The sequence below is a fragment of the Equus caballus genome, chromosome 5, assembly GCF_041296265.1.
Source record: "Equus caballus isolate H_3958 breed thoroughbred chromosome 5, TB-T2T, whole genome shotgun sequence".
NCBI classification, from domain to species: Eukaryota; Metazoa; Chordata; class Mammalia; order Perissodactyla; family Equidae; genus Equus; species Equus caballus.
The window spans coordinates 5,525,353-5,552,876 of record NC_091688.1 but is presented as its reverse complement, the minus strand read 5'-3'; the positions used below and the strand labels follow the sequence as shown (position 1 = coordinate 5,552,876).

At 42.0% G+C, this 27,524-nt stretch overlaps 2 long non-coding RNA genes across 2 annotated transcripts; both read left to right on the top strand.

Moving 5' to 3' along the window:
* Positions 1-216: 216 nt before the first annotated feature.
* On the top strand, positions 217-27,524 carry LOC138924208 (uncharacterized). The gene is made up of 4 exons (XR_011438971.1): positions 217-303; positions 407-471; positions 24,827-24,948; positions 25,191-27,524. It is a non-coding gene; the product is annotated as an uncharacterized lncRNA (long non-coding RNA).
* Positions 15,365-17,414, top strand: LOC111773442 (uncharacterized). The gene is made up of 3 exons (XR_002807831.2): positions 15,365-15,487; positions 16,678-16,868; positions 17,004-17,414. It is a non-coding gene; the product is annotated as an uncharacterized lncRNA (long non-coding RNA).

Below are 27,524 nucleotides of genomic sequence, written 5' to 3'. Positions count from 1 at the left end.
GTAGGTGCTTGCCCAAGGACACATGGCTAATGAAGTGACAAAGCCATCTCTGAGATGCAGGCTTCCTGACTCCTAGTTCAGGAGTCTTTTCGTCACACTACACTGTCTGCTTTACTTACTGGAGCCTCTGGCACTTCCAGGAGACAAAGGATTCTAATTGGAGCCTCACTACTGATTTTTGGCATGACCTCAGGCAGATTGTCCTTGCTAATCTTCAGTTTCACTCTCTCTTCAGACAGGGACAGTGCAACCACAGTGATCCACGTCTGGAGCTCCAGCTCTTTGGAGAAAGCTACACTCTAGGTGTCTTTATTTCCCGTGTTTCTAGGAAGGGTTGTTTTGAGTGGTTGATTTCACCCAGATGTGCCTGCTTTCTTTGTTTTTCTCCTGTTTGTTTCCTGCTCAGAGCCCGTTGGAGGCAGAGTTATCTGACAAGTTTCATTCATCCCAGAAATCAACCAAATTCTCCAAGTATGTGAATTCTTCCCTTTCAGACAGTTTCCAGCGTGGTTGAGAATGGGCAAAGTGAAAACTCTGTAAATTGGGAAAGTGAAAACACAACACTGACCCTTGGCCTTTCTTAAAATGGTTGTGATTAGGAATTTGACCAGGATATTACAAAAGAATAATGATTTGAGTGTTTTCTGCTTTAAGCAGTACTGGAAGTTGAAATGATGTGAGCTTCCAAAACAGAAACGTGGGGCAACAGTCATTCACCTTATCAAATGATTCTCTACTTTTCTTGCAGATTTTTCTTCCATTAACATAATGGAAAATGCAATCCAATTTACACGCATCTATTGGGTTAAAGTAGCGTGCACCAAATTTTCAGAACTCATCAGAAATCCATGTTTACCACATACGTACCACAGTCCTGACGATCTCTGTCTTCTCCCATTAACTCATTTTAAAGATGTTGAAAATTGAAAAATAACATATATATCTTTTGTAAGACATGTATAATTATTATGAAAAAGTAGAAAGTTATCCCCATAGTGCTACCACCCAGAGATGGTTACCGTCCTCACCTTCTGTATACCCCTTCAGAACTCTCTCCATAATAAAACTACTGCGTAATACTAAAAGTACTACGTAATAAAAGTAACCATGCTGTTTTCTGCATATTTTCTCCAACCTGTTTTTTCTATTAATATGTTGTGAACAGCTTTCCATGTTGATGAACATTAATTTACAGCATTATTGTATTAGCTACAGTTTGTACACACATTTATACACATTTATTCACTCATGTGGTATGGTAGACATAAAGTTGCTTCCAGTTTTTATCCATTACAAATGACCTTCAATTCAATGTACATCTTTTAAATAAATCTTTGTGCATGTCCTTGATTATTTTCGTGGGGGAAATTTTCTGCAGGGGAATTTCTAAAGAGGAATTATTCGGCCCGAAGACCTTTGATATGCGTCATCCAACCACTCTGAAAACAGTTGTACCCAGAAATCTGTAAGTGGTTATCTTCTGCACCCCAACAGCCGTGTGCATTATTTTTTTTTTAAAGATATTATTTTTGGGAGCAGTTTTAGGTTCACAGCAAAATTAAGAAGAAGGTACGATATTTCCCATATACTCCCTGCCCCCACGCATACATAGCCTCCCCCGTTACCAACATCCCTCATCAGAGTACATTTGTTACAACTGATGAATTTACATTGAGACGTCACAATCACCCAAGGCCCATAGCTTATATTAGGGCTCACTTTTGGTGTTGTACATTCAATAGGTTGGGACAAATGTGTAATGACATGTATCCATCATTATAGTATTGTGCAGAGGTGTTTTTTTTGTTTTGTTTTGTTTTTTTGAGGAAGATTAGACCTGAGCTAATATCTGCCACCAATCCTCCTCTTTCTGCTGAGGAAGACTAGGCCTGAGTTAACATCCTTGCCCATCTTCTTCTACTTTATATGTGGGACGCCTACCACAGCGTGGCTTGCCAACTGGAAGTGGAACGTGCGCATTTAACCGCCATGCCACTGGGTGGGTCCAGTGCAGAGTTTTTGGCTGACCTAAAAATCCTCTGTGCTATTTCTTTTCATCCCTCCTTTGCTCCCGATCCTCCATATCCTGGCAACCACTATCTTTTTACTGTCTCCATAATTTTGTCTTTTCTAGAATGTCACATAATTGAAATCACACAATATGTAGCCTTTTCAGATTGGCTTCTTTCACTTGCTGATATGCATTTAAGCTTCCTCCATGTCTTTTCATGGCTTGATAGCTCATTTCTTTTTAGCACTGAATAACGGTCCATTGTGTGGATGCACCACAGTTTATTTATCCATTCACCTGCTGAAGGACAACTTGGTTGCTTCCAAGTTTTAGCAATTACGAATAAAGCTGCTGTAAAATCTGTGTGCAAGTTTTTGTGTGGACCAAAGTTTTCAATTCCTTTGGGTAAATATCAAGGAGCTCAATTGCTAGATCACATGGTAAGAGTATGTTTAGTTTTGGAAGAAACTGTCAAACTGTCTTCCAAAGTGGCTGTCCCATTTTGCATTCTCACCAGCAATGTATGAGACTTCCTACTGCTCCACATCCTCACGTGCATTTGGTGTTGTCCGTGTTCTGGATCTGAGTCATTCAAATGGGTATGTAGCAATGTCTTATTGTTGTTTTAATTTGCATTTGCCGAATGACATATGAAGCGGAGCATCTTTCTATATGCTTATTTTCTATTTGCATATCTTCTTTGGTGAGTTATCTGTTAAGATCTTTGGCCATTTTTTAGTTGGGTTGTTTGTCTTCTTATTGTTGCATTTTGAGAGTTCCTTGTATTTTTTCAATAACAGTCCTTTTTTAAATGTGTCCTTTGCAAATATTTTTTCCCGGTCTGTGACTTGTCATCTCATTTTCTTGACATCGTCTTTTGCAGAGCAGAAGTTTTTGATTTTAATGAAGTTCAATTATCGATTGTTTCTTCCATGGATCCTGCCTTTGGTTTTGTATCTGAAAAGTCATCGCCATACCCGAGGTCGTCTAGATCTCCTATTTCATCTTCCAGGAGTTGTATATTTAGGTCTATGATCCATTTTGAGTTAATTTTTGTGAAGAGCGTAATGTCCATGTCTAGATTCATTTTTGTTTTTTTTGAATGTAGATGTTTAGTTGTTGAAAAAACCATCTTTGCTTCACTGTATTGCCTTTGCTCCTTTGTCAAAGATCAGTTGACTGTATTTATGTGGGCCTATTTCTGGGCTCTCGATTCTGCTCAACTGGTCTATTTGTCTATCTTTCATCAGTGCCTCATGTCTCGATTACTGCATCAGAAAGATAGGTAGGTCTTGAAGTCAGGTAGCATCAGTCCTTCAACTTTATTCCTTTCCTTCAATATTGAGTTAGCTATTCTGGGTCTCTTGCCTCTACATATCAACTTTAGACTCATTTTATTGATGTCCACAAAACAACTTGCTGGGATTTTGATTGGGATTACATTGAATCTACAGATGAAGTTGAGAAGAACTGACATCTTGACAATATTGGTTCTTCCTATACATGAACATGGAATATCTCTCCAATTATTTCATTCTTTGATTTCTTTCTTCAGAATTTTGTAGTTTTCCTCATATAGGTCTTACGCATATTTTGTTAGATTTATAACTAAGTATTTCATTTTTGGGCATGTGAATGTAAGTGGTATTGTGTTTTTAATTTCAAATTCCACTTTTTCATTGGTGGTATATAGGGAAGTGATAGACTTTTGTATATTAACCTTGTATTCTGCCACCTTCCTATAATTGCTTATTAGTACCAGACGTTTCTTTTTGTTTTTGTTTGATTCTTTTGGATTTTCTGTGTAGATGACCATGTCGTCTGTAAACAAAGACAGTTTTATTTCTTCCTTCCCAATTGTATACCTGTTATTTCCTTTTCTTGTCCTATTATATTAGCTGGTACTTCCAGTAAAATATTGAATGCATTATCTTTTACTTAATAGTGTATTGAGGTATAATTGACATAAAATTTACTCGTTGTAAGTGAACAGTTCAATGATTTTTTAATACATTTATACGGTTGTAAAACCACTAACACAATCCAGTTTTAGAGCAATTCCAACTCCCAAAATTTCCCTCAGCATTACCTTTTAAAGTTTGTTTGTTTGTTTTATTGAGATAGAATACAGTGAAATGGTCATATTTTATGTGTACCTACTGTCAATAAATTTTGAAGAATGTATATCAAAACACAGAATAGGGGCCGGCTCTGTGGCCGAGTGGTTAAGTTCGCGCGCTCTGCTGCGGCAGCCCAGGGTTCAGATCCTGGGTGTGGACATGGCACCGCTCGTCAGGCCACGTTGAGGTGGCGTCCCACATCCCACAACTAGAAGGACCTGCAACTAAGATATACAACTATGTACAGGGGGGTTTGGGGAGATAAAGCAGGAAAAAAAAAAAAAAGAAGATTGGCAATGGTTGTTAGTTCAGGCGCCGATCTTTAAAATAAAAAACAGAATATTTTAGTCATATCAGAAATTTTCCTGGTGTCCTTTCTTAATCTCCCTTTACCTCTCAAGAAGCAAACATTGATCTGATTTCCATCACTGTAAGTTCTAGAATTTCCTATAAATGAAATCGTATACCATATACTTTCATTCCATATATTTTTGAAAGTTATCCATATTGTTTCATCTATCAGTAGTTTGTTACTTTTTTATTGGTGAATATCTTTCCATTTGACATTTTCCGTGTGACATCTTGTTTATTCATTCTTATGTTGAGAACATCTGGATTGTTTCCAATTTTGGCTACTGTGAATGAAGCTGCTATGAATATTCTTATACAAGCCTTTTTGTAGACAAATATTTTCCTTTTTCTTGGACAAATAGCTGGGAGTGGAATTGCTAGGTCATAGGGTAAATGTCCATTTTAACTTCTTATAAAACTTCTAAACAGTTTTCCAAAATGGTTGTGCCAATTTCCATACTTATCAGAGACCTGCTTATTCTAAACCCTTTCCACATTTGGTGTTTTAAATTTTAGACATTCTAGTGAGTATGTAGTGAAATTTCATTGTGCTTTTACATTATGTTTAAAAATGACATCACATTTTCAATTACTTGATTACCAGTGAGGTTGACGAATTTTTGTATGTTCATTGGTCATTAGATTTACCCAATTCTCTTCATAAATGCAACTTTCCATGAAAACCTACCACACATGAACTATAAAGAAAAGTCAGCAAACACTGGACTTTTAGGGTCAATGTTTACTTTGCAAATTAGCTTTAGATTTCAAACACTTGGACCAGTCCTGGCTTTCCATGTTAGATAATCTAGAAATAATGCTTTCTTTCAAATTCATTTTACATTCAATAGGGAAGAAACACACACACACAAATTATCATCTAACAAATGAGGCTAAATGATCAAGTTATGGGACTAGTTATATAAGCAGTACATGGTACATAATACATGCTTAAAATTTTTATTGACTGAAGGAATAAATGAATGAATGAAGGATTCAGAATATGAGATTCTTTCTGTTACAATGTCCTTCTTTTTACTTGCGTTTGATTTTCTTCCTGCTCTCTCCTTGCTACGGTTTCAGGAAAAGGTGGTAACATGGACATTAGGATGTAGAATACTTGGGATTGAGTCAGAGTCTACACTGCCTGTTTATCTTCATTGGCCTCCTCTTCTGCCTGTTACTATTTATGTTTCGCTGTTATTTTGTGTGTGTGTTTGTTCTTGTAAGCTGTCCTAAAGCCTTTCTGGAAAGAGTCATAGAACAAACAAAACACAATTCACAAGAAAGAAAAGGCCTGGCCCTTGGCCCTACCGCCGAAGGGTTTGGTTGGGGAGAGAGATCCACCCACAGGAGAGCGAAGAGCTCTGGTAGGTGGTCCAGATAGTAATTCTGGAAGGACTCATACAAGTCAGCCAAGACTTTTGGAGAAGGAAGTGTGGGTGCTGGGCCCTAGGACTTAAGTAAAAAACATTGCAGAAAACTAAGAAAATACAGATGGGCAAAAAGAAGAAAATAAGCAGGTGTTGGTAGGATTTAAATAGAGTGAAAGGACAAGCACGGAGGTGAGTGTCTAGCAGGGGCAAATGTTTGGCCTCGGAGATGAGCGCGCCCTGCCCAGGAGACAATGGAGCAGGGATGCGGGAGAAGACGAAGATTAGGGCAAAGGCAAGGGCCCGACCAGAGAAGGGGAGGGGACCACGTTATAAAGGAAGACAATTAAATGCCCGGCTATGGAGCTGGAGCTTTCCAGGTGGGTAGTTAGGGACCCTGGGGATTCTTGAGCAGGGGAGTGTAAGAAGAAAACCAGTGTGTGAGTAGGATTCGTTTGGTCACATTTTTCAGGCCGCCTGGGAAATAGGAGAACCTGAAGTCAAAGAGACTGGTTTTGTGATAACCACTAAGAAATTCTTCTGTTCTTCAACCATCAATCTACCTTCCTGTGAAATGGGGAGAATTTTCTCATCTTCCTAAGACATTAATCAAGTTTTTCAAATCTTCTTCTTCACTTAAATGCTTGTATCTCATTAGCACGTTTTCCTCTAAAGTTTTGCCTTCCTTTAAGATAATATGTTGTACAAAATTTGAACTTTATAGGACAAATTAAGTGGTTGTTATTTTCTAACTGAAAGTATACCTCACTTACAAATGGCTCAAGTCAGGAGCGTGGCGCTGGAGCCATTATAACTCAGCATTTCTTTGGGGGTTACACTTTCACAGAGCACTTATGAAAAGTGCACACTGTCTCAGGTGCCAAAACTTAAGTTTTACAGACCAGAAAACTGATAGTTAAAGAGGTAAATAACGTTGCCCAAGGTTACAAAGCTACAAAGAGGTGAAAACAGGACATTATTTAAATGAAACAGTTAAAATTATCAAAATTGAACAAAAAACATTCCTGGAATTATCATCTAATGGGAAAACATGTTTTAGTTTTTAAATATTTAAATGCAGAGAATCTCCGACAAATACAACTTTTGTGGGAAGTGAGCTACCTCTGGAACACTTGTGGAAGTCTGATCTTTTTTTCCTCTGGCTTTTGTGCTGATAATGGTTAAAATACCACCACCTTCACCACCACCTCTTTTTTCAGGCATATTACAAAGCCCACAGCTTATGATTATACTAATGGCTATTATTTTTTTCTGGCTTATCACAAATCCCACTGCTAATATAATAATACTAACATTTATTGAGTGCTTGCTGCATATGAGGCAGAGGGGTAAACACATTTCCTGTATCACCTCATTTATTTCCTTCAGAGACCCTGTAAAGAAGGCATTACCATGATTATGACCTCCATTTTACAAAATGAGAAAACGGAGACTTAGCAAGAGACATTAAGAACCTTGCCCAGGTTCCTACAGCTGAGAAGCCGAGGAGCCAGGAATCCATTCCAGCTTTGTCTTACTGGAGAGTCTCAACCACTGAGAAGTGAGCCGAAGACGTTTCTCCGGTTTCATATCCTGGGAAGCTCCTGGACACTCTGTCAAGAGGCAGGGAGTGCCCTGTTGTTCTTGCGTATCTTCATCTCCGGTGAGCGACAAGCCCTGAGAGCTCAGCCAGCAACCAATCCTCAGGGGAGAGCTGGTATTTCACTCAGCCTGTTTTGTGTGTTTTTTGTCCCTTTCTCTTTGCCAATATAAGTTCGTGCCAGGAAAAGAGCATCGGATTGTGAAGAGATGCCAATAAAACTACTATAGGAGAATGTTCTCCATCATAACACTACGTGCTCGGTGCATGGCATCTGAAAATCTTCAAACAGTGCAACCTGCAGCTACCTGAGTCACACACTCATCCTAAGAGATTCCGTGGGTCAAGGGAAGAAGGGAAAAAAGAGACGGGGTTTTCCAAGTCTCCCCATGGCCACAAACTGGGGCTGCCCGGGAAGTTATCCTTGACCTTAGCTTTTTGATAGGTGAAGACGTGCAAAAGACACGGGCTGGTCCCTGGGGAGAGTGTGGAAAGAAAAGCTCTACCAAAATTCTGCCAAGCCTGAAACAGAGAGAGGCAGTGGAAAAATAGTTAAATGCAGATTTTAGAGTCAGATTTATTGGCAGAAGTAAATAACCAAATAACTCTGTGCCTCAAATTCCTCATTTGTAAAATGAGCATAATACAAGTAATCATGTTTTGCAGGATTATTGTGAGGATGGTGAGAGTGCTGGAAAGAGGCTAAGCAAAGTGGCGCCTACCTTCCTGGTTAGTGGTAAACATGTGTTTCAAACTCCAGTGGGAGCCAACCTCTGTTAGCAGAAGCTATTGGCTACTAAGGCGGAATCACAAAGCAATAAGAGAAGAGAGGCATCCTGTTGTTATGGGGAGAACATATTCATGAGCATCTACGTGGGGTAGGTGTTTTAGTTAGATTGAATTAACAGTTCCCAGTTGATAAGTAAATATGTGAAAATTCAAATAATTTGCTGAAGGTCAGGTGGAAAAACCATGATTATAGCTCAAGTCTGTCTGACTTCCAGGAGTTTCCACTATATGGTATCATGTCTCGGGTACACATTTTTTTGGATGTGAGCTATAAAGTGTTAAGGTGTTTCCATGAGCTAATGTGTTAGCATGACTGAGCTCTGCTTCCACCCTGCTTTACTGGTGTCAGGAATCCACAAAAATGGGAAATTCAAATGCTTATAGGGGAGAGACAAGGGACCTTCACTGGATGTGAGAAAATTAGCAGGGCAAGCTGGTAATGAATAGCAGAGAATCCTGAGCCTAGGTGATAGGAAGACAATAGGGAATGGTGAGGACTGGGATAAACTGGTAAGTGCACGCCCAAGCTTGAGTTGCAGCTGCTGCTCTGCTCCAGCCCATTTTAGCCATATGTGAAAGTGAGTCAGACATTATGATTTTTCCAGAGAAGACAGAGATTTAGATTTTTATGTGAAATTACAATTAAAAATTTTTTAATTAATTTTTTATGTTGAAATAATTGTAGATCACATGCCATTGAAAGAAATAATGCAGAAAGGTCCCTTGTACTCCTTACCCAGTTTCCGCCAATGGTAACATCTTGCAGTATTACACCCAGGGTTGATACTGATAAGGTCAGGGTACAGAATATTTCCATCAGCACAATGATCCCTCATGTTGCCCTTTTTCAGCTGCACTCACTTCCCTCCTATCCCCCACCACCTCTTAATCCTTGGCAATCACTAATATGTTCTCCATTTCTATAATTTTGACTTTTCTAGAATGTTATTTAATGAAATTATACACTATATTGGGATTGGCTTTTTTCATTCAGCATGATTACCTGGAGATTTGTCCAGGTTGTTCCATGTATCAAAAATTTGTTCCTTTTTATCGCTGTGTAGTAGTCTGTGGTATGGATGTACCATGGTTTAACCATTCATCCATTTGAGGACATCTGGGTTGTTTCTAGTTTGGGGCCTGTATGAATAAAACTACTTTAAACACTTTTGTACAAGTTTTTGTGTGAACATAAGCCTTCATTTCTCTGGGATAAATGCCCAAGGAGCCAATTCCTGGCTCATATGGTAGTTGCATGTTTTGGTTTTTAAGGAACTGTCAAATTGTTTTCCAGAGTGGCTTGAGCATTTTGCATTCCCACCAGCAATGTATGAGGGACCCAGTTTCTCTGCATCTTCACCAACATACAGTGTGGTCACTATTTTTTACTTTGGCCATTCTGATAGATTTGTACAGATCTCTCCTTGTGGTTTTAAATTGCATTTTCCAAGTGGCTAATGACATTGAACATCTTTGCTTGTGCTTATCTGTCATCTGTATATCCTCTTTTGTGAAATGTCTGTTCATGCCTTTTGCCTATTTTCTACTTGGATTTTTTTTTTTTTACTGAATTTTGAGAGTTCCTTGTTTATTCTAGATACTAGTTCTTGGTTATATGTGTGTTTGCAAATATTTTCTACACTCTGTAGATTGTCATTACATTCTGCTAACAGATTCTTTATAAAAAGAATTTTGATAAAGTCAATTTATCAAGTTTTCCTTCTATGGATCATGCTTTTGTTATCCAATTTAAGAACTCTTTGGCAAGTCTTAGATCCTAAAGATTTTCTATGATTTTTTTAATAGTTTTATAGTTTTACATTTTACATAGTAATCCATTTTGAGCTAGTTTTTTTTCTCAATTATGTCAGCACCATTTCTTGAAAAAGCTATCATTCCCCCATTGAATTGCTTTTGCACCTTTATCAAAAATATATTTCTGTGAGTCTATTCCTGGGTTGTCTATTACATCCCACTCATGTAGGTGTTTCTCTCTTTGCCAACTCCATTTATGTAGGCCTTCTTGGATATCGTTTATCAGCACTGAGTAATTTTCAGCATACGAGTCCTGTACGTGTTGCCGTAGATTTCCATCTAGGTATTTCAGTTTTTTTGAGCAATTGTAAATGATATTGTATTTTTAATTTTGATTTTCACGTATTCATTGCTAGTACATAAAAATACAATTGATTTTGTATGCTTATCTTGAATATTGAGACTTTGCTGAGCTCACTTATGAAATCTGGCAGGATTTTGTTTTCTGTTTTTGTAGACTCCTTGGGATTCTCTACGATCATCATGTCGCTGCTAAAAGAGAAAGTTTTAGTTCTTCCTTTCTGATCTACATGCCTTTTGTTTTCTTTTCTTGCCTTACTGCCCTGACTAGAACGTCCAATGCTGTGGTGAATGAGTGTGGTGGGAGCGGACATCCTGCCTTGATCTCGATCTTAGGGAAAAAGCCCTGTCTTTCACCATTAGGTATACATTAGTTGTGGATTCTCAGAGAAGTTCTTCATCAAGCTGAGGGAGCTCCTCTCTGTTACTATTTTTCTGAGAGTTTTGAGTCATAAATGAGTGTTGAGCTTTTCCAAACACTCCTTTGGCTTCAGTTGATATGAGCATATGATTTTTCTCTTTAGCCTGTTAATATGGTAGATTACATTGATTTTCAAATAATGAATCAGTCTTGCATCCCTGGAAAAAAACCACACTGGGTCATAGTTTATAATTCTTTTCATATATTGCTGAATTTTATTTGCTAATATTTTGTTAAGGATATTTATATTTATGAGAGATATTTAATTTCTGTGTGTAATTTTGTTTTTTTGTGCTTTGTCTAGTTTTGGTGTCAGGGTAACGCTAGCATCAGAAAATGAATTGAGAAATGTTTTTCTTCCTCTTCTTTTTGCTGGAAGAGATTCTGTGGAGTAGATGTTAATTCTTTAAATGTTTGCTACAATTCTCCAGTAATACCATTTGGGCTTGAAGAGGTTTTTTCGGTTTTTTTAAATTACTAATTCAGTTTTCTTAAGAGTTACAGAACTGTTGGATCTCCAAAACCCTATAGATATAAAACAGGCTGATAAAACTATTCAGCTGCAAACCAGTGCCACCATTCGTGAGAGAGAAAGGTTAACCCCAAGGGTGGAGCCCTTAGCTCAGAGAATGGAGCCTTGAGCCGTAGAGGACATGAAACGTAATGAAATTTGTCCTGCTGGATTTCAACATTGCTTGGGGGCCAGCCCGGTGGCGTGGCAGTTAAGTTCGCACGTTCCACTTCAGGTGGCCTGGTGGGTTCGGATCCCCGGTGTGGACCTACGTACGCACTGCTTGTCAGGCCATGCTGTGTCAGGCATCCCACATATAAAGTAGAGGACAATGGGCGCGGATGTTAGCTCAGGGCTAATCTTCCTCAAAAAAAAAAAAAAAATCAAAATTGCTTGGGACTTCAATTTTCTTCCTCTCATTTTCCCTTTTGAATGGAAATGTCTATAACTGCTATCCTACGCCTGTCGTATCATTGTATTTTGGGAGCAGATAACTTGTTTTCTAGTTTTACAGGTCCATAGGTAGAGAGGAATTTTGCCTCAGGCTGGATTGTAACTAGAGTCTTCCCCATACCTGTTTAAATGACTTAGATGATAAGATTTGGGACTTTTGAGCTGGTGAGAATTTGAACTTTGAGTTGATGATGTAATTGGTTGAGACTTCTGAGGACTTTAGGATGTGGTGAATGTATTTTGTATGTGGGACAGGCATGCATCTTTGGGAGCAGAATAATGGCCCCCCAAAGATACCCACACCTAGTCCTGAGAACTTGTGAATATATTGCCTTACATGGCAAACAGGACTTTACAGATGTGATTAAGGATCTTGAGCTGGGGAGATCATCCTCGGTTCTCCCAGTGGATCCAATATACCCACAGGGGTTCTTATAAGTGAAAGAGGGAGGACAGGAGTCAGTGTCAGAGTGACGTGAAATGAGAAAGACTTGACCAGACATTGCTGGCTTTGAAGATGGGAGGGATCCATAAGATAAGGAATGAGGAAAGCTTGCAGAAGTTGGAAAAGCCAAGGGAGCATCCACAAAGTAATGTAACCTTGACACACCTTGGCATTTGCCCATTTTGAACTTCTGATCTCCACAACTTTAAGATAATAAATTTTTATGGTTTTCAGCTACTAAATTTATGATAATTTGTCACGGTAGCAATAGAAAACTAATTTAAGTCCATACACTGAGATTTACTTTGATTGCCGTATTTTTCAGCTCTAAAATTTCCATTTGGTTCTTTTTTATATCTTCTATTTCTTTGCTGACACTTTGCATTTATTTGCTGGGGCTTTCTATTTTTTTGTCTTGTTTCAAGCAGGTTCACAATTGCTCAGTGAAGTCCTTTTATCACGGGCTGCTTTAAAATCTTTGTCAGATAAATCTAACGTCTCTGTCATCTTGGTGCTAGCACGACTGAATGTCTTTCTTTATCCAGTTTGAGATCCTCCCAGTTTTGGGGGTGTTGAGTGATTTTTGATTGGAATCGGGACATTTTGGTATTATTTTATGAACCTCTGGATTTTATTTAAAGCTACTCTTTTAGGTGGCCTCTGCTGACAACAATCTGGCAGGGGAAGTGGGGCTGCCATTTTGTCACAGTCAGGCGGGAGTGGAAGGCCAGGTTCACCACTGGCCTCCACTGACATTCAAGTGGTGGTGGGTAAGGAAGCTCCTTGTTCCTGCTGGTGGGGTGGGAATTCTGGTGGTGAGGGTGTCCTCATCACCACTGGGTGGTGGTGACAGTTCTGTTTCTTCCCTAGGCCTCTGCTGACACCTCCCCATTGAGGAGTGGGAGGTGTGCCTCCTTGCTGCTGGAGAGACTCCCCATGTCGGGGGAGGTTAGGGCTGCCCATCAGTTATGGTGGATGAAAGGCCTGGCTCTCTGCTTGGCCATCTCTGACAGCACCCGGTGGGGTGGTTTGGAGGCCTCATTATAACCTCTCAACAGGGGAAGATGAGGTTCCCCACTTGGCTTGGCTGCTGTGGGTGGGGCTGGGCTACAGTTTTTTCTGTGGTCTGGCTGGAGTGGAGCAGTTATTATCTAAATGTTTTCTGTCTTGTTAGACTGCCTGGTTTTTTGTCTTTTGGCTGGGAAAAGCAGGCTTTTCTTGGGGCCTTTTTTGTCTGCACCTGCTGGCATTTCTGGATTGCGGGCTGCTTTACTTCCAACTCTGGGACGTATGAGTCAAAATGAAAACCCGGGGAACTCACTACTGTGTCGTTCCTCAGGTCCTGAGATCCATTTCTGAGCTGGCCTCGTCTCTTCATTTTTCAGAGTCCCATGTTTGTTTTATATATGATGTCCAGGGTTTTTAATTGTACTTAGTGGGAGGAATAGAAAAAAGTATGTCTGCTCCATCTTCCTGGAAGTGAAAAATCTCTCTTCATGTTTTATTGTTGGTAACTAGTTAAAAATAAAATGAACACATTTTGGGAAGGAGTGGCAAAGGAAAGAAATCTATTGACTTTATTTGGTCCACGCTGTCAGTTTGTGATTTCTATGTTAACAGAAGGAATGAAAATGTTTACTTGTGCATGTGGCTGCCTGGGGTGGAGAGATGTGGCAGGAAAAAGGGAGGGACAGCAGAGAGATAACTGGAGCTGGGGGATCCACAGGGCCTGGCCTGGAAGTCAGGTGCGTCTGACACAGACCACAGCGGGTCTGTGGAGGGACGGCTCCCCCATTCTGCGAAGACCTCCTCGTCCTTGAAAGTCCCTGCAATCAAGTTTGCTAGAGGCACTGCTTTGGAATTTTTTCTTTAATTACCTACTTAAAAAAGAATGTTTTCCTGATTATAAAATTAATACAGCTTTATGTTGGAAAATTAGGAAAACTCAGAGAAGGGGAAAGGAGGAAAGAATGCCTCCCTAAACCCTTTTTCTAAAGACACCTCAAATATTTTGGTGAGCTTCCATCCAGTCTTTTTATCCACCTGTCTATCCACCTATGTAAACAAAATTGTGGCTCTTTTTATACACTTTCAACTAGCTTTCCCCTCTACTTTAATTTTGTTATGAATGTATTCCCTTGTCATTGAATAACTTGGAAACTGTGATTTTTGATAACTCCACTGTATTCAATTATTTGAAATTTAGCAACAATTCTGTTGAATGTTTTATGTTTAAAATTTCTCACTATTATGGATAATGCTGTGATGAGAATGCTTGACCACATGTCTGTCTCATTAATTCCTGGAAGTGAGAATACTTGAGCAAAGGGTGTTTAAGGCTTGATTTTTATCATCAACTTCTTCTCCAGAAAGACTACCAATTTACATTCCTGTCACCAGCAGTGGAAAATTCTTGCCTCATTGCAGCCTTGTGGGCATTGAGTGTTATCATTTTAAAAATCTTTGCAAGTTTAAAGGCAAAAAAAGTATCTTATTGTCATCTAAAACGCATTTATGTTATTATGAATAGTGTTAAACATGTTTTCTCTTTTTTGCCTTGTTAACTTTTCTGATAACTGCTTTTTGTTATTTGCACATTTTTTCCTACTGTAATTTTCTTCGTAACGGTTTGCCTGGTAGATGTGTTACAGGGATATTTTCCAGTTTGTCATTGCTTTTTAATTTTGTATGTGATGATAATCGACATAGAGCGGTTTACAGTTTCAAATCTACCATTCTTTTATTTTGATTCCTACCAAGCTTTTATGCCTAGAAAGGTCTTTCTCTACCTGTTCCATTTATCTATTGCTGCATAACAAATGACCCCAAATTTACTGCTTAAAACAATAATCATTTAATTATATTTATATTTGTAGGGCAGGGAACTGGGTAGGGTCAGCTGGTGATTTTTCTGCTTCACTCGGTGTGGACAGAAGGCATTCAGTGTTAATCAGCTGACTGACTAGGAGAGTCCAAGATGGCGTCACTCACATGTCTGGGGCCTTGTGGGGACGGCTAGAAGCCTGGGCTCAGCAGGGACTGTCCACTGAGTGCTTCCTTGTGGCCTGTCCGGCACGGAGGCCTTGGGGTAGTTAGAATTCTCACATGGCAGCTCAGAGCTCCAACAGTGAGTGTTCAGCAAACAAAGCAGACGCTGTAAGCCCCTTTATGACAGCCTGGGACGTCAGCTGCTCTGTCAGTCGGGGCAGCCTCAAGCCTTCCCAGATTCAAGTGAGCTTTGTGGGAGATGTAGTGTAGAATTCGTGGCCATATTTTCCTATTGCCTCTTTACCCCACGGTAAGTTAAATGCACATTTACATTTTTTTCCTAGCCTGTTTATGCTGCTGTTACTGGTCTCTTTCTTTTTCTTGCTTTTTATAAACATTAAATTCTTAATCCGTCTAGAAAGTAGTTTTACACAGACTTATAATGAGGTTCAGATTTGAATATTTCCCATTAATAAATGATTTCACTATAACCATTTCATGAATAACCATCTCTTTCCTGAGGGCCACTAACTTTTATAGATACTAGGGCCTGTGTAAATATATTGTTAATTGAGGAAAAATACCCTTCACCTTTCTCTTGACTTTTCTAGCATTCTTCTTCCTCAGGTAAGGGAGAACCTCCTGGTTAAGATCAGCTTACAGTCTGACAAGCACCAACCACAGCACTGTGGCTGGGCTGGCCAGCAGTGGTCTTTCTGGAAGGTCTCTCTCTGTGCCTCTGGGCCTGGCTGTAGACCTAACTGGAGGGGTTCCTACTTTTCAGTCTACTTTTCACAATATCGGGCTCTCCCACTGTGGCAGGGCCGTTTGCCTTGGGCTGCTGCCCTCGGGTGTGTCTGAGGTGGTTTTGTTGTTGTGATTCCAAGTGCAATAGTTCCTGGGGAAGATTGCTTCTGTGATGAAGTAACTTGACTGCTTCTAGGGCGAGAAGCATTAGCTTGCTTTTGTTAATGAACTTTGTTAACAAAGAGGGAAATTCCAGTGCCTGGGGTTGTTTCCCCAGAACCTCCGTGTCTGTCTGGGTGATGTCTAATGCTGGCTCCACCCAACATTCCTCCATCCCACGGGGACCCTCTGTCCTGGCTCCCAGCTTCCTCACCCACATCTCTACTTCCTCCTCTCTCTACCATGGAGAAGTGCAGAGCTAAGCTATGCTGTGGCTCTCTCAGTACTGTGTCCTTCTGCTTGGTCATCCATTTCATTAATAGCTACCCACACTATTGCTGCTGCTACCCACCTCCTTCTGCATCCCATATTCTGTTAGCTCTACTACCTTACCTTACTGAATTCCACCCAGCAGTTTGGTGAGGTAGCTGCTGTTATTCCCACTTTAGAGATAAGTGGATGGTGGCTTAGAGATATTAATGCATTTGAGCCATGTAGTTAGTAAGTGGTGGAGCGGGAACTTTAACTTTGGTCACCTGCTGAATTTTTAAACGCTGAATGATACTTGCTCTCTTCTCTCATCTTAATCCCCAGTTCCTAACTATGGATGGGCATTTCCACTTCTCTTCCCTCAAAAAGGGCCACACACAGCTGATACCATGGGCCCTAGGAGAAGGACACCTGGCGAGGACATCTAATCCTGTCTGGCAGGAACATTTGAGACTCAGGACTCCTGAAAGTTTACTTACCTCATCCCTCCGCTTTCAGCCAACTCTTGCTGACAGGTAGAGGCCTCCTTCTCTTAGACAAGGCACAGCAGAGGCACTGGACTCCCCTTTGAAAACTCCCAGCTGTTTTCTCAGGGGAGTTTTCTGTGTAACTTAACTCTGAAGCTCCATAACTCACTTCTTCTTTTCTAGGCTCTTCCAGAGAAAGTTTGCCCTGTGACCTGAGCCAGAACACACCCCAACCCTCTCTGGAGAGAAGCAGAGTCAGGGAAAGAAGAGATTTCATAGTGTGGACAGTGTTGGTTCTTCAGCGCCGAGGCCTCTCGAGCGTTGGTTTGCGTTTCTCACAGGCGGAGAGCACAGCAGGAAGGCCTGCTGTAGGAAGAGGAAGGACTTAAGGGGGAGGACTTCCAGGCAGGGAGGAGGTAGACAAGTCAGAGGAGGCTCCCAGAGGCTGTGTCCTTTTCTGCCTTTTGGCCTTTCTGAGAATAGCAAGATGGAGATCTGAGCTTTTAGCTCCCAAGGTCCTGCCAGATCCCAGAAAGCACAAATCGGAGATGGGCCAACCTAAGGTAAAGTGAATAAATAATGAGTGATCAGGGAGCTGCAACTTGACCATCAAATTTTATGCTTAATTTAAATCTTAGAGAGGAAAACTTATAATCGTGTCTTCAGGCTCAGTTTCCTAACATATTTCTCTTTGTAAAAGTACTATTTTTTTCATAAGCAACTGGAAGATTTCAAGTGTTTCCAAAGAACCTTTATAAAATCCCTAGCAGAGTCTCCAGTAAAGCTGTAAATTGTATTTCTTGTCCTTAAAAAAAATTATTGTGTTCTGTTCTCCAGAGGGAGGAATTGGGCAATTTTGTATGAGGGACTGAAACTGAGGCCAAATATCACCATTTCAGTCTTGACATTTATCTGGAATCAGGATGTGCATACCATCAAACCATGTGACTTGGCACTACAAGAAGATTTTGTTTTCTTTACACTGGTGAGCCTGCTTCCGTACTTTGTAAACTAGAGATCCTGGCAAGGCCTTGCTCCTAGCCCACATGGGTATCGATGGTAGAGCCTTTCTGAGGAAATGCTTTTGGAGGGGCTTTATCTCTTCAACCAGAGTATAGCTCTGACTAAGCAGAATCTTTGTCTTAGAATGGTTTCATTTTTCTAAGCCTAAAATTGGCGTAATTTTACTCATTCCTTCCTTAGAGAGATCAATGGCGCCAACCTTCTCTGTTGCAGACACTGTTGGTTGCCTACCAGGGAGCCATTTCTCCCTTTCTACCTTGCTGTCAAAAGCCTGATTTTGGTTGCCCTCCTCTTAGGAGTTATAGGGGTTATGCCCTTTTTAGGGACTACCCAACCCTAGAGGGTGAGCCTTTATTGATTTTGGCCATTGTGGTAGCCTTGCCTTGCCTAGCAATTGTTTAAGCATGGGTAGATTGGGCTGATTCTGGCCAAGCAGACATGAGGGACGTCTGCTGGAGGAACACAAGCCAGGGGCGTTCCTTTTTTCTTTCTCTGAAGATTGTTGACAGTATGTGAGGCCCAACCTACATCAGATCTTGGGACTGTGGGAGAAAGCTGCAGAACAGCTGAGTTACATCCATGATGTCTCTATGTCAATGAATTAACCTACTCTGAAACTGTCCTACCTCCAGACTTCACGTGATGCAAATAATAAATATTCTTCTTGTTTAAGCCACTTGTAGTTGGACCTTCTATCCTTTGCTGCCCAAAGCATCTTACACTGTGCGAGGTGCTTGAGAAAGAAGGAAACATGGTCTTTGTCCACAAGTAGCATACAATCTAGGTAACCAGTCTCAGCTTCCACTTTCCTGTCAGCCCCAATCTTAATCCCCTGATGGTTTGAACATCTCCTTTCGACTCCTAAATTATGGCATCACTGTAGTATAAATGCACGCATGCCAGCTGCTCTTACATATATCCCACATGATCTCCTTATTATCATGATTAAGGAATGTAGTCAGTTTAAGTCGGCGAAGAGGTATCAAGCACCTACTACGAGCCAGATGGTGTGGGTGTACAAAGGTGGATGAGATATCCTGTACCCCTAGGAAACAACAGCTTAGTGGGGGCTATGTAATTTGCACACTGAAAGTCAGAGCAAGCATCGAGGTGACAAGCAGCATTTGAATGGTGCAGACAATAAATGCTAGGGGAGTTATTCAGTTCAGCACATATTTGTTGAGCACTTCCATGTGTCAGGTACTGACTCAGGTCCCTGGGACACAGGAATGAATAAGTTCATTTTCCTCCCTTACAGGAGCTAATGGTGAAATAATAATGATACAGTCATATTAATTATATTAGCTAACAGTTATTGAGCACTAATTATTATTAAACACTTCTATGTGCTTTCCGTATGATAGCTCATTTATTAATTAATTCAATTCTGTGAGGTAGATACTAATATTATCCCCATTTACAGATGAGGAGACTGAGGCATCCAGAAGCTAAGTAAGTTTCCCAAGGTGGTCACAGAGTTAGTGTGATAGGCAACATATTAATGGAAACTCTGTTTACCAATCTTAACTATAATACAATTAGACATGGAAAAACTGGGATCTTCAGACAGAGGAGATATGGTAACAAATGGACTGCGAGCCCACTATGGGACAGCAAGGAGGTTAGGTTGCCTACACATTCCCCCAGCACAGCTGGAAACCATGGAGCCCCAGACCTCGGGATGGCTGTGAGATTGTGATTTATGGTAAGAAATATATCATATTGGTCTTGTCCCTTTTCCCAGCACAGAGCTCTGAAAACCCTTGGAATTTCCTAAGAGATGAGAGTGATAAAGATGAAAATGGAGTCTTTCATTATTCGTAACAAGCCTCTTTCAACCACACCTGAGTTTGTTAATGAACTGATTTTTGGAAAACTCTTAGATAACTTCACAATGGGAGCTGGTTGCCAGGAAAACCAACCACAGAATTAGAGGGTTGGAAGTTTTAGATCCTCCACCTCTGCAGAGAGGAGAAGGGCTGGAGGTTGAATCAATCGTCAATAGCCAATGATTTAATCAATCATGCCTGTGTAATGAAACCTCTATGAAAATCCCTAAGTACAGGATTCAGAGAGCTTCCACGTTGGTGAACAAGAATGCCTCCAGGTGCCGGGAGGGTGACACACCGCCAACTTCACGAGGACAGAAGCTCCTGCTCTAGGAACCCTTCTGGACCTTGTCCTATGCGTCTCTTCATATGGCTGTTCACTTGTATGCTTTAATATCTTTTGTAACAAGTCAGTAATAGTAAACTGTTTTCCTGAATTCTGTGAGCCATTCTAGCAAATTATCAAACCCGAGGAGGGGGTCATGGGAACCTCCAATTTATAGCTGGTCTGTGAGAGCACGGGAGACAGCCTGGGACTTGTGACTGCCATCTGAAGGGAAAGCGGTCCTGTGGGAACCCATGCTGTCTCTAGGGAGATAATGTCAGAACTGAGTTGAATTGTAGGACACCCCGCTGGCGTCAAAGAATGGCTCGGTGTGGGGCAAACCCTCACACATTTGGAGTACAGAGGTGTTCTGTTGGGGAGAGAAGGACAGGGTTTTCTCTTTCAGCAGCATATGACCTACATTTCATAGAGGGTACAATCTGCCACCTACTAAGCTGTGAGCTCTAAAATGAGTGGTTTCTTTCGATTGTAAGGACATATTTCTCCCAGGAACAGGGCTCTTGAATTCACCGTGATTCCCAACCTGCCCTCTGTACATTTTCCTTCATTCCTGGTCCATTTCATACCTTATTCTGCTGGTTGGAACCAATTAATCTGTCCCCTGCCACACACATACACTTACCTGATATCCCAAGATGTTTCTAGCGCTCTTCTTAGAAGAAAATGCTCCTCAGCCTGAGATGGGCAAATAGGAAGGAGAGCCAGAGAGCAAGGGATAAATTCTCTCAAGGCATTCATTCATTCACTCATTCATTCATCCATTCAACGAGTGTTTCCTGAGGCCCTCCTTGGCGTAAGTTCTGTAGTCGGCACTAGAGACCCAGTCAGGAACAAGGTTAACATGGTGTGTGCTCTCAGGCATTTTCAGTCTACTGAGACAGACCCAGAAGGCAACAAAACACTCAATTATAAATTCCAATAAGAGCTGCAAAGGATAAAGTATAGATAATATAAAAGAGACAAAAGGTGGGGGGCAAATCTACCACATTTTTGTGGTCAAGGAAGGAGGTCACATTAATACAAGACCTGATGGTAAAAAGAGACTTGTGTGTTCAAGAAATTGATTAAGATAGGTCCTGTGGCTGGCATATTGAGGGAGAGGAGAGAATTAGGAATCAGGAAATGAGAATGGAGAAGTGGGCAGGAGCTGTGGGAAGGGTTTTGGATCTTAGGGAGAAGTCACAGGAAGGCAACATGCAATGTCAACTCCCTCATCTCTGTCAGAAACGACATCATGTCCCTTCTAGAGTGAGGGAAAGAATGCTGGAGTGGAGAATGATGCGGGATGAGTGTTTGATTTCCTCTGAAATCTCTGGGCTTTTGAAAGAACTGTGTCTGGCTGTAAATTATCTGTGTTGAGAATGGGATTTACCATTCCAGGATTAGCGCTATTCATATAATGAAATGGCCTTCAAAGGAGAACTTAAAGGAAGAATGTTTTAAAAGGAAGTTCTGATTGGAGCAATTGTGAAATCTTCAGAAATGACTCATCTCCCACTGAACTTCCTCTAGTGGCACAGCCAGAGTGAGGCAGGGTCAAAATAAACACATATTTATTGAGCATTTACGCCATGCTCAGCACTGTGATAGATGCTGCAGTGGCTGCAAAAATGTAAAAGTGGTCCCTGTCCTCAAGGACTTTAAAAGATATTATAGTGGGGATAGCAGCAAGAGTACTTCAGAACAATCCCGTAACAAACAGCTAAAGTGTGTACAACCTCCATTTGGTGTTTCTAACTGACACGTCACACAGAATTGAAACCGGTCAAGGGATGAGGACTTGGAGAGTAGTTTATGAATCACTAATGAGGCTTGGCTAAGCAAGAAAGCTGAGATTCTCCTTATACGCTGTCCTTCCCTCCCACAGGCTTATTCCAGACGCCTGGGATAGAGCAGCCAACTGGGATGGTGTGTGTTTGCCCACCCAATGCTTTTATCATTGGCATGACGCTTGTGCACACATTGGGAACCCTGCCTGTCACGGTCATTTCCCAAACTTTCAGTTTTCTTATAGGGGTACAGGCCTGTCTCCAATGTCACACTGCCCCTTTTTTGATACCAGTCATCTATTAGGAAGAAGAACAAGGTTGCACATAGCTTGTGTAGAGAAAACTTAGATGCTCATGCTTAAATGCCTCTGAGGTTGTAGGCCGGCATGTTAGAGTTCAGAGTCTGGGCCTGTTACCTTGAGAAAGACATTTGATCTTATTCTATTCAAATGAACAAGTTGGACCTGATGAACTCCAGCCAATGATGTCTCACTCCAACTAGCTGACCCCTCTCCTCCTGGAAGCAAGAGGCCCTAGCCCCTCCTGATGGAGAGCCATTTTGTCTAATAAAATAGAGTCCATCAGAAAGCTCCCAACTGTCCTATTGGAGGTCACTGAGAGTTCAGTCATGGTTTTAGTCAAAGAAAAACCAAGTGGTTTGTTCCAGGATATGGTTGTCCCACAAATTCTTTCCCAGTATCAGCAGGTAATATTGGAATCCGGAAGTAGGATTGATGGACTGGGAGCAGGCTCCTGTTTTAATCACCTATGATTCAGTTCTTCATTCCACAGGCATGTGTTGGGTGGTTGTTATGTTCCAGGGCACTGTCACAGACACTGGCCTTAAACTCTTAAGAGTTAGCATTGCCATTACACAAGAAGGTTGATACCTCAAATGCTCCCTTAAATCAGAACTCTCAAACTGCTTCATCCTTCCTGGGATTCAGGCCTTGGGTCAAAGTGTTGAGTTGTGTTTACAGCCATTCACCTTGTGATATGTTGAAAACACCATCCAGAAGAGGGTGCTTTTTTGGTTTACATTAGGCATCTTCCTTAATCCCTTAGCAGACCTGCTGGCTATCCCAAGCAGTGTGACATCTCTCCCTCAGGCTTCCCACTCCAGTGCAGCCTCATCCAAAGGGTTCAAATATTACTTCTGGATTCCTGCATTACCTACAGCGCCAACCATGCTAGTGCTCATCCTGGTAAAACTCAGACCAAAGAGAAATACAAGAAAATGTGTTGTGCTTGGCTGATACTGGGAAAGAATTTGTAGGACAGCCACATCCTGGAACACACCATTGAACTTTTCTTTAACTAAAGGCATGGGTGAATCCTCAGTGGCCTCTAACAGGACAGTTCTTTCTGATGGACTCTATTTTACTGGACAAAATGGCACTCCACCAGGAGGAGCGAGGGCCCCTTGCTTCCAGGAGAAGTGGAGTCAACTAGTTCTTCCCTCTCCCAGTCATGTAGAAAACTCAGGAGATGGTTGTCAATAAGGAGTTGAAGTTGTGGTCCAAGGTGCACTGTTATTGGAGTGGTGAGACCTTTAAATCTGGGTTCCTTCATTTACTAGTTGTGTGATGTTAAACAATTTAATTTCTTTTAACTCAAATTTTCTTATCAATAAAACAAATTTACTGTCTATATACTAGGCTGTTGAAGAGAATCAAATGAAACCAAATACATGACAGATGTGGGTGAGGTAGAAAAGCACTAGGCAGGTGTGAATCAGTCCTGTTGGACATACTGCTGAGGTGGGTGACTGGTGTAATGGTTGCCTTCCTCAACTCAACCACCACCCCCTCTCTGAGGAGTTCCCGGGTCTCAAGATCCATGGTTTCTCATTTTATCCACTTGATGCTGTAGGCATAGGGCCTAGGGCTTAGGACTTTTCAGGGGTCCATTAAAATACTTAAGATATGTGAGACATGGAAAAAATATAAACTCAGAACATAACTACAATATTAAAAAAGGTTATGAATATTTAAGTAAATGTCTAAAATGTGTTTCTTTTAATTAGTCAACTGCAATGCAAATTAACTCTTACTGAGTTGTATATCAATTATTTTTAACATGTGATAAGGGTGCATCTTAATATGCTTGCTATGATGAAGGGTAGCACCGCCAAAAGGAAGTTTTTAGGGCCTGTGGGATATTAGGCAGCTCTGTCTATATCAATGGAGAATGTGAACCAGGAACAAAGACCTTTTCTCTAGTCTAAACCCACATTCACCTATTATAGTCTAGTATCACATCTATTGTTAACTGCATCACTAAATGCTCTTTGCACTTCTTTTCTTCCTTATCCGTATAAGCTACAGAAGATGAACTGGTTCTAGTTTTAGCCAACTCCAAGATTAGATGAGCCCACTTTCTGCATGTTTTGAGGGATGTTTATGTTTCAGGAAGGTCACCTCCAATCCCCTTCTCCCCATCGCCCACTCCTGTCCTTCTATTTTTATGGGCTGTGGGATATTCATGGGACTCTAGGTTATTTACAGGTATTTATTGAATTGTGAGACAGCTCTTCGGTCAATAGGCCTGAGGTGAAGCTAAGAGGCTTTGTGAAAACAGGTGGACAACATCCTGGGCTCCCTTCTGGCCCCCGCCGCCCTGCTGTCTGAACTTGGGCAAGCCCGTTCGCTGGCTGCTTTCTGTCTGCTTATCTGTGTAATGAGATGTGTAACGTCTCGGGGAGTGGATGATCAATAAGATCCAACTTTCACATTCTGGGCTTCTGATTGCACTTCTGAGTGACTCTGGGGTACAAGTGGTGTCATAGACACTCAATAGAGAGACACATCCATAACCTGCTCAGGGAGAGAGTTCAGTCTTCAGCTGACCTTGGCTTGTTCCTTTCGTCCAAGTTCAAACAACTTTTCAAATTCGGAAAGCAGTCTGATGGACTTGCCTGATGAAGTGTTGCATAAATTATGTGATTAAAAGCAATTGGAATGAAGCTCTTTCATCTCTGGAACAGAGAGCCACTTGACATTTATTTTTCCCCAGTTAATCATCCCACTTTTCCCACAGGGCTGTCTGCGATGGCGGATGAGGGAAGATGGCCTTGCGACTTACTCACTCTGTTGGTTGCCTTTGCTGCTGACACCCATCAGCTGCACTCTGCTTGCTCATAGAACCCTGGTTTGGTTCAGGTATTGGTGACTACTCTTTGGAGGATGGCAGGTCCCTGCGTAGGCCCAGGAGGTGGGAGAAAGTGGATTAGGTAATTCAATCACAGCAATTCCACTCCTTTTGCCAGTAATTTTGGGCTATAATTCCATCCACTGTGATGTGAGGGGAGATCTACTAGGGTGGAGAAACCAACTGGGGAAGGTTTTCTTCTTCTTTAAAAGGGATGCAAGGTAGCAGGGGTCCCTCTCTCCTGCCTCTGCAGGTCCCCGTGTGAGGACACAATGCTGGGACTGCAGCTGCTATCTAGACACCATGAGGACAAACGCCTGCAAGCTGAGGATAGTAGAGAGAGAAAATGGAAAGAACCTGGGTCCTCGATGACATTTTTGAGCCACTCATTTAAGTAACCTTGGAATGTCTCTGCTTTGGAAGCTCTTATTGTGAGAGAATAATTTGTCCCTGTTGCTCGAGGCCACCCTGTTTGGGTTTGCTGTTACAAAAGCCTGCCAACTGCTGATGAAGCTGCCTCTTTGGCGCCCACATTTCCCTCCGGCTTGGAGAGCGTTTGGGAGAAGGCAGCACTAAGGCAACGGTGCCCTCAGAGTGCAGGTCTCACGCTAGGGCTTTTAAACCCATCTGCAAAGGGCGGAGGGGAGGGAAGAAAAACCCTTAAAGCTGCCAGACAAAAAGCTAACATTTATTTGATTTCTTAAGTCTTTAACTTTGAAATTCATGTGAAATTTTTATTCTATTTCTTAATATCTTTTTCTTCATGTAAAACTAGTATTTTACCTACTTGCCAGTTGAATTACTTAAGTCCCCCACCCCTGCAAATTTTCAGTGTGAAGTAACACTACCCCGACCCCTGGGAGCGCCTGATGATGCCGACAGGTGGGGCGCCTGCTTCCAGGAGCAGTGTGTGGACAGAACTTGCAAAGGGCCACAGGTCCACTGCTGCAAACGTGGAAGAGGTCTAAGCAAGAGGAAGTACCTTGGGAGGATGAGCAACCTTTCCTTCCTCCAGTCCTCAGCCTGGAAATTCCAGGCAGGTGGCAGTGACAGAGCGGAGCACAGACCACATTCCTACCTCAGATAAGGGCCACATAGGTGACTCCCGAAAGGGTTGAGCCATCACGGCTGAGAGCTAAAGGGACCTGCCCCAGGCCATTGCTCAACTCCAGGGACAGTGTCTCACTTGCACTGTGCCTTATCGACCCTGGCTGGCTGCAGTTTCAGTCCCATGAGAAAGGGATTATTTGGGGTAATTTGGTGACATTATTTTCGGTAAGTTCTTCCTGTGGGCCCCCCATCCAGACAGGCTCCTTTGTGGTGAAGTCTAAACTCTCCCTTCATGAAAAGCCCCCTAGAACGTTAGAATATCAGCTCAGCGAAGCCAGGGACTTCACCTGTCCTGTCCCCTGCTGGCTCCCCAGGGCCTAGAACTGCGTCTGGCACATGGTATGTGCTTCCTAAGTGTTCTTGGAATGACTGACTCTGCAGACATTGAATTGCGAATACTTCAAAGGCCATAGTGGAGCAGGAGAGAGGAAAGTGCTTTGAGGGCAACTGGGCTCTAGGAAGAGTTTGCACCAAAGGAATGGAGAGGAACAACTGAAGACGGGGCTGTGGAAGCCCGGGGCAGATCTCTGAAGGCCCACTCCCAGAGGTGCTGCTCTAGTCCTCAAGAGCCATATGGGAGGACACAGCTCCTCTTTACTTGTGTGAGCACTTCTGGGCTCCAGGCCTAGGCTAGGGGATGCTCTTGTGGGCCCGGGACAGAACTGTGCTCTATCCCCTTAGCACTGCACCCACGGCCCAGCCAGGAGGACCGAATCTGATGACAAGATTTTCCTCAGTCCCTGTTCTATTACCTTTTCCTGTTCAATTATCCAGCAAATTTTCAAGATGCTAGTAAACTCAAAGGGGGTGGTTTCCACATCTGGGAGGAAAGATTGTGGGAAAGCCCCCAAATTATTCCTGGTGAGAGGAGGTTTGGGAGGCAGTGCTGAACCATTCAACTTGAGATAGCTGAGCCGGCACAGCGGCGGCGGAAGGGACTCTTGTTAGAGACCATTCATGGGCCCTCTGTGCCAAGTAAGTGGCCAGCGGGCACAGCATCCCAGCCCCCGGTGACCTGGCTGTCTGCTTGGGGGCCTCTAAGTCCTCTGCCCTCTCTCCGTCTCCTCTACCTGGCCTTTCTCTCTCTGGGTTCAAAAACTTCTTGAATTTTTGGGCTCTGTTCCATCTGCTCACTCAGATACCCTGCCTCTCAAATGAGTAACCAAGGGAAGGAGAAATTGAGTCAAAGGTTCCTGGCTAATTATCTCAGCTGACATTATGTAAGCAGCGGGCACAGTGGTTGAACACAAGCCCTGGGGTCAGCCCAGCTGGGTTCCACTCCTGCTACGCCTTTACTAGCTATCTTACCCTGGACAATTCACTTAACCTTAGTAGACTGAGGCCTTCTCCTCCACAAAGGAGGTTAATGATAGAACATTATGGAGCTGTTCTGAGGATTAAAATAGACAATGTATGTAAGGCATTTAACACCCAGCTTGATATGTAGCAAGTGATCAGTAAATGTCAACTATTTTTA